The sequence below is a fragment of the Schistocerca piceifrons genome, chromosome 9 (assembly GCF_021461385.2).
Source record: "Schistocerca piceifrons isolate TAMUIC-IGC-003096 chromosome 9, iqSchPice1.1, whole genome shotgun sequence".
NCBI classification, from domain to species: Eukaryota; Metazoa; Arthropoda; class Insecta; order Orthoptera; family Acrididae; genus Schistocerca; species Schistocerca piceifrons.
In genome coordinates, this window is record NC_060146.1 from 83,461,520 (window position 1) to 83,478,233 (window position 16,714).

General features: G+C 37.7%; 1 long non-coding RNA gene across 1 annotated transcript in view; it reads left to right on the forward strand.

Annotated features, from left to right (window-relative positions):
- LOC124717238 overlaps positions 1 to 16,714 on the forward strand; it is a 114,878-nt gene that overhangs the window by 29,487 nt on the left and 68,677 nt on the right. Inside the window, exon 2 of the long non-coding RNA XR_007005727.1 lies at positions 7,751 to 7,888. This is a non-coding gene — a long non-coding RNA (uncharacterized LOC124717238). The remainder of the gene's footprint in view (positions 1 to 7,750; positions 7,889 to 16,714) is intronic.

Here is a 16,714-nt window from a genome sequence, read left to right on the forward strand (position 1 = left end):
GTAGAATTACAAGTAATAAATACTGTATGTACATACCAACAAATATACAACGTTGAATCAGGGTCTTCATAAACAACAATACTACATAACACATGAGACTACAACCACTATAATGGCGTCCAGCTGTAGGTTCAAATTATCCCGCAACAGCAGTGCGTCTAGTTATTTTTTACAAGGTCTTTGGGTAGAGGGCTCCGCGCCCTGGGGTGGGGAGGGCTGAGGTGATGGGGTGCAGCAGCCGACGGGGCGCGTGGTGGGGGAAGCGATGGATATGGGTCTGGCCCTGCCACAGTCAGTCTGTGGCCTTTGACAGCATCAGAGCTCATGCGTGACTGTGGCTGTGGCCGCGGGAGCAGAGCTCGCGGGCGTAGCCGCGGCTGCAGTAGCAGTTCGCAGGGACAACTGTGGGGGACGGCTCGCCATCACCTGTAGCCTTGTGGGGCAGCGGCTGAAGTTTGCAGGGTGGCTGTCACCGCAGAGGACGTATTTTGCTTGCGTATCCCGCTTCTTAGCACAGGTGCTGCTAAGATGGGGGCCAGCTCATTCGACGCACTTTGGTGGATGATTGCAATTTTCGGCGCTGTGAAAGAGCTGCTGGCACTGGTGGCACTGCACAGGACCTTCAGGTTGCCGGTATTTTTCGATTGTGACTTCGCAATGGAGCGTCAAGTCTACTGCGTACAATTCTCTGTTTTTTTTTTTTTTTTTGGTCACGATGGAGGATGACCTTGAAAGACGCGCGTTTCTTGCGCCCTTCCCCTGGTTTAGCTGGGTCAGAGGCACGCGTTTCCCGCTCGACCTCGATCACTTTGAATTTGCGGAAGATGAGGTCGGCCTTGATTTCCTCTGGGTCGGTGTTGTGGGGGAGACGTTCGATCACCGCCTTCAACGTGTCCCTTTCAGTTATTGGATATGTGTGGTGGTGGATGTGTGGTGGGGGATGCTATGTCTCTGCTATGTCTCTGGAAATAGTCTTTTAGTGCTCTGTAGTCTGGGAGTGTTGATGCTATGTCTCTGGAAATAGTCTTTTAGTGCTCTGTAGTCTGGGAGTGTTGATGCTTGGAATTTCACCAATGAGCCCCTAAATGACGTGTTGACGCCTCCTTTCAACATCGGTGCAATGTCCTTAATAACCTCTATGGTGCCATTTTGTATGGTGGCTGTGATAGGAGGGATATTGTCCTTCTGCTTGGGCAGCGTCCCTGATTTGGACTGTTGGTTTTTCTTCGCCACAATTTCATCCGCTTCTGGGGATGCAATTGGTGCAAAGCTATTGGGATATTGGCGACAACAGTCTCCTCACCCAGCTCCAAGTCATCTCTGGTGGCGTCCGAAGCGAGCCGGCTGCAGGCTGGGCGCTTCGTTGCTGGCATTACGTCCGTTTCATTGTTTTCTTGTTTCCGCTTTGGTAATGTTTGTAGAGGACTGGCTGTGGGAGCCCAGAGACTGGGAGCTTTGGGTTTACCCAATGTGTCAGTAGCGGATCCGGTGGTCAGACCGACACTGCCATGGGGCACTGGATGTTCATTTGTTGGCATCATTAGGTTATCCTGAACAGCGCCAGCCCAGGCATAGACCACATGCGGGTAAGCGGGTAGCGCCACGGGCTCTGGTGTAGGAGTTTCCCTGCTCTTGGAAGAGCATGGGGAATGCCCTGCGGCAGACACTTTGGTGGCAGATTAGGCGGCTTGCAACGAGAACAGCACGACCCCGCGGCCTCCGCGCTGCCAGTAGACCGGTAGCAGCTGCGCCACAAAGGGTCCACACCTAGGTCCTACCACGACAAATTTGCGGCGCAATCGCGAAGCGCGCGCACCCGCACTCAACAATTTTGCCTGCGTTGTGCGAGGACAACGCACACGACAAGTTGTGCTTAGCTACGGCTAGCGCAGCGCTCCCAAGGAATCTTCCAGCAGCGTGCGGCAGAGGGTTCACTTTTTACCGGTCCATCCTCTCGAATGTCCTTGTGTACGAAAACAAGTTTGGTCCTGAATAAGATTTTCACTCTGCAGCGGAGTGTGAGCTTGTATGAAACTTCTTGGCAGATTAAAACTGTGTGCCGGACCGAGACTCGAACTCCGGACCTGCTATGTGGACGGGGTGTGTGTCGTGCTTGGGTAGCTCAGTTGGTAGAGCACTTGCCCGCGAAACGTTTGAATCGGCGTATGCCCCTACTTTAATGCAAGTAAAACAGTAGTTTACATTGGAAATTAGCACTAAAGTAATAGAAAAGTACTTCTAATAACTGTAGTACAGGGAACCACTTTGATCGGGCTTTGCTATTCCAGTACGTTTGCCGTTAAGAGTCCTGAGCACATTAGGAAGGTTAGTGTGGTGATAAATGTCTTCTGTTTTTTTTTTTTTTCAGGTTATCCTTGCTTTCTCTGGCTTATACTTAGTCATAAAACATTCCCATATTGCGTCACGAACGTACTTAGCAAGTAGAAACTGATAATCTAAAAAGGAGAAAACTGTTGCCTGACGCTGTAACAAATGAAATTCAGCTATCAGGTCCAGAAAGCTGTTACATCAGGACAGGGTGCAAAGAAGAGAAAAAATAGAGGTATTCAAATGGCTCTGAGCACTATGGGACTTAACATCTAAGGTCATCAGTCCCCTAGAACTACTTAAACCTAACTAACCTAAGAACAGCACACAACATCCAGTCATCACGAGGCAGAGAAAATCCCTGACCCCGCCGGGAATCGAACCCGGGAACCCGGGTGTGGGAAGCGAGAACGCTACCGCACGACCACGAACTACGGACAATAAAGGCATTACGACGAATTGCTATTTCTTGTTGCACACGTCAAAAAGGCCAAAGCATTTGGAAACTGAAGTGAATCAGCAACATCCTGAAAATTCGACAGCTACACCATGTACTTCCTTTAGTGACGTGCAACGAGCCCCAATTAATAACAAAAGCGAAATGCTTACGTCTTTTGAAGACCAGATTTTAAAAGCTGTAAGAAATGACGCGACATCATGAGATGAAAAGATAACATTTTCTCTCTCCTTCATCAAATCGATGAAAATGATGGATGATGATGCTCAAGTGTCAGCAAAAACTGAAACATTAAACGCAGTTTGAGCACTCAGTGTGGCTGGAGACGTGTGCGCAGGTGCCGACGTGGTCAGCGAGGGTGCAGGCCTTTATTCCTGTCCTGGCCGGCGAGGGTGACCTCCCCAGCAGTCGGTGGACGGTGTGTGTGTGTGTGTGTGTGTGTGTGTGTGTGTGTGATCGGAAGGTTTTATTGTTAGGTACAAACGTAGGAGAAGTGTGCTAGCGTTCTCAAACATAAGACCTTGGATATATTTAGCGCTACGATCTACTTGTGCCGGAAATTTAATTACTTGATTTGCAAAATGTTAGCATGTGATTCTCAAACTTGAAAATATGTTTTATCATGAATAAGAATCATCCTAAGGTGATAGTGAATGTCTTAAGCAATCTATTTGATTCTTGTAAATTATTTTACAATTAATTTATTAGGATAGTGAAATAGACTATTTGCAGCCATTTTCGATGTCGCAGTTGCTGCGGTATCGCAGCCGGGTTCTTGTGTAATCACGCGTTATGTATTTATAAAGAATTTCATTTAGCTCTCTTTTGTTTACAGTCAGCGACACGCTAGATCATATCTGAAAAACTGGTATCTCCAGCTAGGGGAGGATGAATAGGAGGAAGGAGGGGATGTAGCGTGGGAGGTAAGAGTGAGTTAGTCAGTAGCTGCACATCGAGCTGAACGCATCAGCAGCTACCACCAATCTCTCCTGGTGAGATCGTTTGGGACCAGGTTTTAGGTACTTGTGTTATTACAATGATTTTTCTCAATTCCCAGCGCATGTGTAGCATTATGATCTGCTGTTTACAACTATGTTTTCTTTCCATTTTCCACGAAAATTTTGATGTGCAATTTTCTGCCGTACCCCTTCTTACCAAGTATCTGTGTACAAGTTCCTCAGTGGCTATTCCATCGTAGGTCGGTAGGAGGCAATTCTTCCGGCAGCAGCTCTATTGTAGTTTTAAGTAGTAGTGTGGACAAGAGCACACAGCAAGGTGAATATATACACTCCCTAGTTGAGCCGCATACAGCAAAGCAAGAAGCTCTGGTTCCTTCAGTCTGGGGTTGCGAAATAGGAAGAAGTTGCCTATTGCACTGTGTGTTGACCAACCACTTCATACAGTAAGAAACCAAGTTTACTATGCTTTCAACTACCTAGTTTCAACTACTTTTCAAGGTCAGCCTTGCTCTCTGCATCCAAATGCACATACACAGATCATTGGAAATAAGACATCGTCTTAAAGACGTCTGACTCAGAAGAGAACACGAAAGCAAATATCCTTGTACAAAAACCTTTATTAATTTTTGCATATACATTCACACAGACAGAGGTATTTCTTATTTTTGTTTGGTCTAGTTGCAATAACATCGAACATAAAATTTAAGTTATTATTATGTCTATGTCTGAATCATATATTTCATTCTCTGGCCAGTAATTTGACAAGTACAAAGAAGGTATGTGCTTGGTTTCTAATGCATACCTAGTTTTTTTCCTGCAAACTAGCTCCTATATGGCTGTAACAGTTAGTTCTGTTGCTTCTTGAAGTTCTTGTAGTTGAGAGTATTTGGGAATTTTAATTTTCCCTCTCATTTCCGGCATAACACAATTCTTTAAACTCTCCATATAATCCACGGTATATGTTGACAGATCACCAGTTCCACATTCTTTTGGAAATTCCGTACTGAAATTTAAGTTAACAGTTTTTAAAAACTAATTCCTATTGAATGATGTTACTCCATCAGTTTGAAACTCTGAAAACGGGTTTTTTGTTACTAACTGCATAAAAGTGAGTCCACAAGATTAAGAGAAATGTAACCATCCTTTTTTAGGCAGATCCAGACGAGAATTTGGCTTTGTAATTTGATTTTTCATCTGTCCTTTAATGTAGGAAACGTTCTTGATGCCCGCATTTCGGCCAGTACTCCCACATATGGCCTCTTACCACAGCTATCTACAGTAAATGCTCACAGATTATGTTCTCCACTTGCATCCAGACTTTTCCATGCTCTGTGTGTAAAGAAAATGGTTAGCCTTGCCTGTACATCTGTAGTAGCTTCTCCTTTTTCCAGGATCAGTTTATACTCCTGCTTTGTGGCAACTCTTTTCGTCATGTACTCCAGTTTTCGTGTCTTGGCTTTGACCTCTTTTATTTACAGTTGTTCTTTTTCGTACAGTTAATACATTGACACAACAGAAAGGAGTAATTTCTTTATTGGTGAATGATTTAAACCGTTTGATATATTGGTTGTTTTCCTCAAGACTTGTGGTATAATATTATTTGTAGGAATAAATCTCAATTCGGGGACGTCTGTATCCGAAGTATTGTGGAGAACAATATCCTGGATTGAGACAAATATGTTTCTGCTGCTGTAATATATCACTTCTGGGTACTGCTTGTATTGTCTTTGTTGGAGTCTGTTTTACGAATCTCCACAAAATTTACAGGTGGCTAATTAAAACTGTACGCTGACAGAGCATAACTTACAAGTTTTTCTCGCTCTTGAGAGTAGGGCAGACGTACATAAACATCATTCAAATTTCGGGTATTCTTATTACCACAGTGGAGAAGCTGCAGAACTTCGATACACACCACACATCAGCTATTCTGTACCTTATTAGTTAGCTGATACCGCATGGACGTAATTGGCACAGACTACAGTGAAGCACATTCTAAATGCTCTTTGTTAGAGTTTAAAAGACTGAAACTGTTTTACACAGGGTCAAACACACGATCCATTCTGTAGTTGTATATTGTAGTCTCCAGTCTGGTAATACCCTGTTTTTTAGCCAAGAAGGATGTAAAAGTTTCTCGTGGTCGCTTTATAAAATCTATAAGATGGTTACCGACACGTTTATTCACACCTGGGCTTGTGATTTGAAATTTGTGATAACTCTTTACAGTTGGAGCTCATCCACGTTAAACAGTGTATTACAGCAGCCTTATCGTTGTCCACAACCACTGCTTTTTTACTGGCGGTCCCCTTACATGCAGAATTCATGGTTTGATATTTGTTAGTCACAAATCTCGAATTTATTACAAATCCCGGCGAAATCTTGCGTTGTTATTTTTGTGTTTCATTTTATCTGTGGCCTTCAGAAATGATCCATTCTGCCAGTCACCCATATATGATGTGCTAAACATTAAAAGACATATTCGATCACAAGCACATGCAACCACTAATCGCACAGAATAATTACATTCGTTCGAACCATATTATTTAAATCGTGATGTGCTTTCATCATTGACGCCACTTAACGTATTGAAAGCATAATATTCATGTCTCTTGAGAACTTTCCTAGCGTGCATTGCATAAATGAAAGCGATTATACTCACTTACACAGTGTGGTTCTCTGAAACACCCCTACGCTACGATCCGTAAACAAATTTACCGCCATGCCAGACAACTCTTCCAACCGTACATATTTTCCATTAGTGCATCAGTTCGATGGTGAATGGGTCACCAAATTTTATTCTGGAAGACGAATGGCGACTTCTAAGTAGGCATAAAAAATTTCAGTTTTGTCTCAGTTAAGAACTTTGTCTTGTTACAAAAATACTAGGCCACAGTACTCATACTCTATAAAAAAATAACAAGTTATTTTAACTACTTCATTGAAACCAGGGGATATTTAGCAACACAAATGGAGGAGGAGGGTCCTTATACATTATATAGCATACAAACTGAAAATGCTCACCTCAGAATATTTGGCACTTCTGCAGTTCGCGAAAAAAAAAATGGCTCTGAGCACTATGGGACTTAACATCTATGGTCATCAGTCCCCTATAACTTAGAACTACTTAAACCTAACCAACCTAAGGACAGCACACAACACCCAGCCATCACGAGGCAGAGAAAATCCCTGACCCCGCCGGGAATCGAACCCGGGAACCCAGACGTGGGAAGCGAGAATGCTACCACACGACCATGAGCTGCGGGCAGTTCGCGAAAAGCCCTGGTCCATATTCTGTGAATGTGTACACTGTGCAAAGTACTTTTCTGCTGAGAGCAGGCAGGAACTGTTTCAAGAGGAAAATTGAAAGAAAGTTATAACAAGTTGAACCACTAACTATCGGACTTACTTTCCATAATGAGGTGATGATTATCTGCAGTGACCACATTTAATGATAGTATTTTGTTGTTGAATTTTTACAAAGGAACTGTAGAAAACATATCACACTAATAAGAGTAAAGTGTTACAAGTGAATCAAATTTAAACAATGTAAATTATTGTTCATGCCTCTCTGATATAAAATTTTATTACGTTTACCTCCGCGAAAAGTTAAGTGACCTTTTACTCGAAAATATTTTTCATTTCATGCACTGTTTATAAGGAGCGATGAATATATTTCCGTTTGGGGGCATTTCCGCAGCACATATGCAACCTAGCGCTAGGTCCATGCGTATATATAAGCACTGATACATAGTCAAGAGATTAGCACAGCATTCGTGTCATCGGCTGGATGATTGCCTCAATGAACATGGCAAGTTTATCTGACTGGCAAACCGATTCTGGACTATATGCCTTCTAACAGAAAATTTTGATTGTTCTTTATATGAACGTAATACTTTTAAAACGCCAGTTTTGTTGACAAAAGTCTGGTGCTGACCATTATTTCTAAACCTTCCTGTACATAGTACTGAGAAACGTGAGTAGATGTAACCAGCTGTGCTTCTGACTGCAGGTCGGCCACCAAGCCCCACATCGACGCTCCAGGGCCGCCTATGCTGTCCATCGTTGGGAATATTCTGGAGTTTCTCGACATGCCGTTGATCCTCTGTAAGATGTTCGACCTCCACCAGCAGTACGGCGACTTGTTGAGGTGAGCTTAACGCATCTCCTAGGAGAGTGATCGCACACAACCAAATGCACAGACTGAAACACGACATCTAATCTTTGGAAATCAGTAGCACAATTTTGGACGATACGATGCATCTGCATAACTCGAGGCTTTACGGTATCAATGAAGAGAACAATTGTTCTTTTAATGCCTGTAAACTAAAACTGAAGGTTGTCCTCTAGTCTCGAAAACCAGAAACCAGACTCAAATGATACTGAAGTGGTGCAAAGCGGAGAAGCCCTCAGGGTTCTGTTCTGATACATCACTTTTATTAACCACCTAAGCCATAGTCCTAAAGGTTCCATGATCCTTTCAAAAAAGAGAGCTACGTGATTAAGTACGCTTTGCATTCTATTTTATGGCGACTGTACCCTCCTGAGAAGATATCTATTGGGGACATGGGTGCAGTTTTACAAATAACAGTAAAAAATCGAATGTACCATTTTTTATACAAAACAGAAGGTGATTATGGTCATCTAAAACGAATTTTTCATGTATAAATAACTGCAAAAGCTCAATTTACACACTCATCCTACCCATGACCGCAAATTGACAGGTAGCTTTAATTGTACTTTCAGCTACTTTCGAAGTAAAGCCACACTATGAGTAAAAATTCCAGATCGTGAAACTTATTATTATTATTATTGTTATTATTATTAAGTTTCTTCATTCCTTTATATCTCAGTTTAATACTTCTGAGATCTGGTGGTAGTCAGGGGAAGGAAGGAATCGGTTACGATTGTGGACGGGCCTGTAATCAGTTACTATTGGTTGCCTTTTACAATTACACACAATTTATTTTAAGCCCGTAATTCGAGACACAACAATAAATAAAAAATACCACACATTATTAATGAAGGAATAAACATCGGTGTAAATAATAGTGTTTTCAGTGCGTTACAATTTAGCATATCACCATTAACTACAGATATAACAGATAATGTTTTAAAAGCGAGCCACTGCAATCTGGGCAGACGGCCTTACATGCCAGAATGGCAATAAATTAAGAATTGTTTGAAATTCGCCGCAACTTACAAATTACAGGTATTGAAATATTAAAGGCAAGTCGCCACAAACAGAGCAGACTGCATCAGACGCCAGGAATGGCAGTAAATAAGGTTTTAAAGTCTTACTGCGTGAATACAAATATCAAATTAGAATTTTAAGGTAAGCAACCACAATCACAGCTGAAGTCCTTACACGCCAGGAACGGCAATAATATAAAAAAAAGTTGAAACTGCAGTAAAACAGCAAATACAATAGAAAAAGTAAATTAAAAAAACAAACAACTGATCCAGACGGTGCTTCAGGAATCAACTGCCGAGAAGGTCCAACAACAAACACCTTCTAGAGCGATGAGATGGGCAGCCAAGAGTTGCATTCACTTCACAAGATGGTAACTCAGACTAGTGGCAGTCTAACGAATGACTACTGATGATCTTGCTGAAGGTAACTGACGTCTGATAAACCAAATGCAACGATGGAACAATACGCCAAAGCCAGAACCAGAGGTCTGCACTATGTCAGAGAATACTGCGTTTAGAGCCCCTGGAACGAGAAAGGAATCATTACCACCAGAGTAGAGGAATCACCAACCGGATTACAATCAAGAAAGCTGTCAAAACTACACGCCTTACCGAAGAGCAGCGGAAGGCGAGGAAATGTACACTGCCGTTACATTCACCAGGGCAGGTAACTGGGGCGTTAGCGGCCACCAGGCAAGAAAAACTACCGCTGGTTGAACTTAACAAATTGTAACAAGTTGAACGCGTAGTAATAAGAAGTAGAGGAAAGCTAATCAGATCCGCCTTCCCCAAGCACTTCACTCGCTGCTCTTCGCCTCGGCGACACTATGAGCAGCAACACGAACCCAAGTCACTGGAGTATCGTGGGATATCACAATGGTGGAGGTTTCTCAACTTGGATTGAAATGCACTCATCTTAAGGCTTGCTGTATCCGGTTTACAACGAAGTCGTACACCCTCGTGCCCACAGCCCTTCCATCTAGCAGTCCATGAATGCTGCCCAGCGATTGTGGCGTGCTCGCGCACTGTGTGGACCTCGCTTCGCCTGAGTCCCCAACCTAACTGCTACACTCACACAATCGGAAAAACAACGACGTCGTCCCAAAGATAGGGTAACAAATACTACATATCGATAACCACCGCGGTTGCCACTAGCGGACAGGCAACGCTTGTGATACCTAGTGGCGACAGCGAACATGAATCTCAAAAAATCTGAAAATTCCAATCTGTCATTCATTTATTACATCTGCTTGGTGAAATGGTCTTAAATTTATTATCAACTTCCATACAAATTTTTTCACCATATCTAGTTTTTAATTATTCACAACCTGTAACATAATACAATTCATTAACTTCTAGCTCAATAATCTGTTTATGCAAATTGGAATTGCTTACATTATTAAGCTTCTTTGGTAGAGTATCCATTTATTTAGATTAAAATTTAATAAGTTTATAAATTTTTAATCTTACAAATATGACTAACGTTTGGGACCAATTTAAATTTAACGATTTTGTTGAGAGAAATAATAAACCGAGAGAGAGACAAGTTGCATGCAATATTTCCAGAGAGTATTTTAAACCATCTTTAATCATAGAACATTTGAGAAGTCAGGACTGTACTGACAGTATTGATGTATTAAAGCAAATTTATACAGAAGAAGAATTTGTTAGTTATGAGGTAAGTGATATATGGGAAGAAATTGAAAACTCATATTTCCTCGTTTTGTGACTGCCAAGCAAATAGCGAATCGTAATTTGCCAAAAAATAGTGTGCCTAAAATATTACAAAATTACATGAAAGCCTATTCATTATTTCTAGAAGTTTCTCACCCAGTAAATAGAGATTTAGAAAACAGAGATTACAATAAAAGTCAAATAATAAACTTAATCCATTGGTGTAGTAAATGTGTTATAGATTTTATGTATTAAATTTTGTATGGTATATGTTGACTGAGACCACAACAACAAAAATTTTACTGGAGTTTATACTGTGGAAAAGATAGCAGAAATCATCTATAATACACCTGAATTAAGGTCTTTATTTTTTAAAGAAGATAATGATTCTGAATGTGTAAACTATATGGAATATGATAATAATGAATGATGATCATATGGTAATGGATTTATTTTCTTCTTCTTTTATCATCATGAGGACTCAGTGCTTAGATTCCTTGTTTTTCACTTTGAATCGTATTCATCATTCTGTATTGTTCTATATCGTTAAATAGACAGTTTTTATATGCTACTAAACTTATTCTATTTTTAACTACACATTCCTTAACACCTTTACATTTTTTCTCTATTTTATCACCAATTTTATAATCATATCTATTTTGGACTCAAACTGCAGAATTCTTGCATATATTTCGCATTACATTCATCTTTCATGTTTCCTAAAACTTTTTTGTTTATTTGTGCAATAGCATAAATATTATCTGTTGGATAATCACTCACATCAAAGTAATCAATCATTGATTTCATATCTTCATACAAATCCTTAGTTTGTAAATGCAACTCTCTGTGTCTTGGTAACACAATTCAGCACCTTCTCCATATATTGGTTTCATAACACAGCAAGATTTTCATTAAACGTAGTTCTTGCTTTAAAGTTTGGTTTAGCTATTAATTTATCACACTTTTCTCCATCTGGCACTAATTTTATATCGAGTCTGTTTCTTATATTTTCCATTGTCTTACCAAATACTGCATTATTCATTACCTTGTAGAAATATTTTTCAAAATAATTCTTCAATTGCACCCCTATTTGAGCATCTCATCTATATATTTCTTCAACAAAACAGATTGTTTAAATTTTAAAACATTTTGTTAGCTTCATTTCTAGATACAAGTATTGTTTAAGATTTCTGTAGCATACTATATAACTAATTTTATCATCAGAGTATTCAACAACTTACTTTCCTATGTTCCTAGTACAATTTTATTTTCAGGAGTCAATGGTAAATTTTTATGCAAATAATGTAAATCTTTTGTATATTCTAGATCTAATTCAAATCCATATCCAGTTTCAGCAGTGTCTGTAGTTTCACTTTTTTCATATGATCAAAATTAATTGGCTCATCCCATTCAAATCCAGAATGCGGTAAATACTGACTCATAGCGTAACCATGTAAGTTGTTTGCATCTAAATATGCTAAATAATTTGATATCTTTTTATCAACCAAATCTTTCATATATTTATTATTTGCTTTAACATATGTTTTACAACAGTGAGATACACCACCTCTTACTCATTTTTCAACCATTAAAATCATATCATAATTGCTTAATAATTGAAGTGGTTGTTTAGTCATTTTTAACTGTGCGTCCTATGATAAACCAGCTACAGTAAAATTACCAAGAAGGATCTAAGTCATAAGCTGTAATATAAAACTCTGCCCAAACAGGCCATGAAAGCCCAATGGTACCAACCAGCTGGCATGTCATCCTCAGCCCACAAGCACCATTACATTACAGTTTACAAGACCAGAGCCTCTACTTCTCAATCAAGTGGCTCTGCAGTTTGCCTCACAAGGTCTGAGTGCACCCTGTTTGCTAACAGCACTCGACAGACTGGGTGGTCACCCATCCAAGTGCAAGCCCAGATCGACAGTGCTTAACTTTGGTGATCTGACAGGATCTGGTGTTATCACTGCAGCAAGGCTGTTGGCGCAAGCTGTAATATAGGCTTTTCTAAAATTTCCAAATACATCACCCAATAACCAAACATCAGTTTTTAAATACAGATCATAATATTTCACCAAGGTCTTTAATATTCAATTTCTTTCCACACCAATAATTGTGCATGACTTTAGTTATGTCACACTGTTTCAAATAACTGTAAAAATCTTCCTTTGATGGAAGCTACTCTCATTAAATTTTTTCCAGTAATTCATGTAACCATATGGTCATACATCTCTTCTGATCACTAGATCGAATAGCTCTTCCAGTTAAAATTTTCTGATGTTTTTCTTTTAAACTCTCTTCATATTTGATGAAAGTTTGTCAAGTGAGGAAGCCATGAAAAAATGTGTCAATAAATCTCATCTTCAAAGTTTCTTTCTTCTTTCCAGAACTAATATACATATCTTCCTGGTTAGTGAGTGCAAGTTTTCCATTGGATTTATTGAAACAAATTTTGTGTGCTGTATCTGATGGAATACTTGCACTCATTAACCAGGAAAACTGTAAGCAGCTGGCACATTATTTTTCAACACTCCTTAATTGTCCAGAACCACCTTCGAGATTCCCTAAGGAAAGACCTACTTACACGCACCCTAAATCAGCAACAGTAACACAAGAAGGAATTTACAAACACATTATTAAATTAAAAAACAATAGAACATCTGGTGAAGATGGAATTATTACTGAACTACTGGAGACTCTAGGACCAAATTCTCTGAGAGTTACCCAAACCATTGCAGAAATTTTGGAGACAGAAAAATTCCACCAGGAAGGGAAATGTGCACTTATTCATCCATTGCAAAAAAAGGAGACAAATTTGATGTAAGTAATTATCGAGGCATATCCCTACTTCAGGTCACATGTTTTCCTTTTTAGTTAGATTTTTTATTATATCAAATACATTCATTAACATTATAAATATGCTGTTATATACACAGGGCCAAATTGTCATAAAAAATTTATTGATTGTATAAAAAAACATGTAGAAGGAATTGGAAGAAATTATGCAGGTCCTACAAGGTGTGCAATAAAAAATTCATGTGCAAAAACACTAAAATTATGCACTATGATGCAGTAGTAATACCTGAAGTCCTGTATGCCAATAGACAATAGTCCTGTAAGTCCACATAAAAGGTGATCTTGAAAACTACTAAAAGAAGAATGTAAAATCATCAGAAAGATACTAGGGCCAAAGAAAACAGAAGAATGCTGTAGACCACAATTTCATCAAACAACTGAGAAATTGTCCAACCTTGCAGCAGACATTATGTGAAGGAGATTAAAATCTAACACACATGTCTCTAGGCTTCCCAAAAGAAGACTTATGCAAAAAATTCTAAAATACATAGAAGGATTTAAAACTATAGCCCGGATACAAGAGTCCGAAAAGGACCTACAAAAGGTACACATAAATTATTCAGATATTTTGTAAATAAAGGTATTTAAGCAGAATGCTGACAGATGCGAAGTTAAGTCAGAAAACGAAGCTCTGAAGAAAACAGGAACAAAATGGAGAGAGAAATGGAAGAGAGACCACGGAGAAAAAATGAGAGCAGTGTGGAAAAAAAGAAAAAAGAATCAAAAACCTTTGCGTGATCCTACAGGGTATAACTAAAAGATACTACTACTACTACTACTAATAATAATAATAATAATAATAAATGAATTTTCATTACTTGCTATTAATTCAACGTTTTTATTATCATAAGCAAGTTCTATCACAAACAAATGACAATCATGTTCTGATAAATTATGTAAATAAATTGGTATCAAACTAGGATGTTTTAACTGTAAATTAGAATTATTACATAATGAATATATATATATATATATATATATATATATATATATATATATATTCTGGTTAAGCGATGATAATAACGAACTTTCCTATTATTTCTCATATAATGACATCCAAACAATGTACACGTTTTCGATATTTCTTTACTAGATTGTTCTTCAGGAGATAATGGTATCATTTCTTCAATTTGAGTGTAATTTCTTCAAATTTCTTCAACATGTTTTTTTATACAATCAATAAATTTTTATGACAATTTGGCCCTGTGTACACAATAGCATATTTATAATGTTCATTAATGTATTTGATATAAAAAAATCAACTCAGTACGATTTTTGATATTTCATTGTATATGAATTTTCTGGATTTAGTTAGCAGTAGATCATTTTTTCAATGTACTGTCAAAACCTGCATAAATAAGAAATAGGGCTTCCTGTGTGTTTTGATAATTTCCAAAGCTTACATATGAACCCTTCTGTGGTGATTCAACTTTGTTACTGAGTAATTTGGTGTGTGACTGCCTAATTTGTCTTTACTAATGAAGTGGAGTAAACACATATTACAAATAAATTTGGATGTTTTATGTTTTGAGATTTCAGCTGAAAAGAATCATGAAAAAACCTTTAATCCAACAATAATGTTAGTTTTGATTGATTTTAAAATGTAAAAAGTTTACATGTTTTTCTTTCTTACTTTTTGTAATTTTTAATGGATACACTTGATATTGTTCATCAAGTAAATAAGCATTAATAAATACCATTAATTCTACTCTGAATTTTTGGAATGTTATCAACCACCATAGGAAATTCAAAATTTTCTGGTTTCCGATCAAGATAAAGGCCAATACTTTTCAATATCTTGTAACCCTTTGTGGATCTTTATTTACAGGATATAATACGGATTTTAGATACCGCAAAAAACATTTTTCATCACTATTTTTTACATCAATAGAAGCTGCTTTTTCATTTATTTTTCTGGTAATTCGAGTAAGGTGATCCTGTCAATGGAACAAATCTGTTAATTCCTGATCCTCATGCTTAAAAATTAGATAATTTTATTGAAATTGCTCGCTCTTCATACTCGAATTTTTTAATCAAATCCTTCACTATTATGAAATACAGGTTCGTGTTTTTTGTCCAAATTTCTGAACCTTATCATTTGTCAGCAATCTGTACTCACAAATTAATTAACATTTGCTTTGAAAACCATTAAACAGTTTTAAATTTTCTTTAACTACATTCACAAATTTTGCTTTTTCCATGATCACGCTGAACTGAATGTATATTATTTTCCAAAGTTATAGTTTGCAATCTGCTTTTAAATGCTGTATCAACTAGATGATCTCTAATTGTTTCTTTCCTCTCAAATACAATATTATAAAACGGAAATATTTCTTTCAGTGGTTTAGGTTCATTATTTGAAAAGTTTCGTCATCACCTCTGATTTTACGAAATCGTAAATGTTTCCAAGGCTTTTTAAAATATAATAATGTCCAATAATAAGTGTAATTATATCAGCTTTTCTAAGTTTATAATATCTCTGCAAATTATTCCTTCTATAATAGTCATTGAATTGAGTAACTGTGAATTCCGCAATCTGATAGAGATACAAGACATTAGACTTTTGAATAATGAGTTTCGTTTTCATTTAATTTTTATGCTTGTTTGTCAATAAATGTTTTTCAAGACCACTTAAATTATCTCTTTTCCTCATTAACACACCTTTTTTCTTTTTAGCTTATCTTCTTTTTGACAAATCTTTCATTTATTTGAGAGCTTGTCCCTTGATGTGGAATTTAAGTAAAAATAACTAATTTCTTGACAACCTATACATTTTTGTTGAATTATCACATTCATCATTTTCCATGGATAACAATATTTTAGAATTCTCCCCACACGAAATTTATTTTAAATGTTTGTCACAATATTCAGATGTAATATTTTTTCCACACACACATGAGACACTTTAACAGATCTGTTTCTTTGATGGTTTCTGATAGGTTGTTTACGCACATGTGAATGTTTATCCTTTGTATAGTCATGTTTGTGACAGTTATCAATTGACTTCTTCCCTTCACAAATTTTACACTTCTTGGATATAAACACTTCCATTTATTGAGTAACTTTTCATCATTTTAATTTAAATTATTATTTAATAAATACAATTGAAACTTATAAGTAGTTACATTTGTTAATGAATAATTCAAAAATGTATAAATTAAAAAAGCATCATTATGTTATTGAAGAAACAAAAATTAGAGAACATTTTGAGAAATAATCTGGAAAATTTAAATATGAATATGTA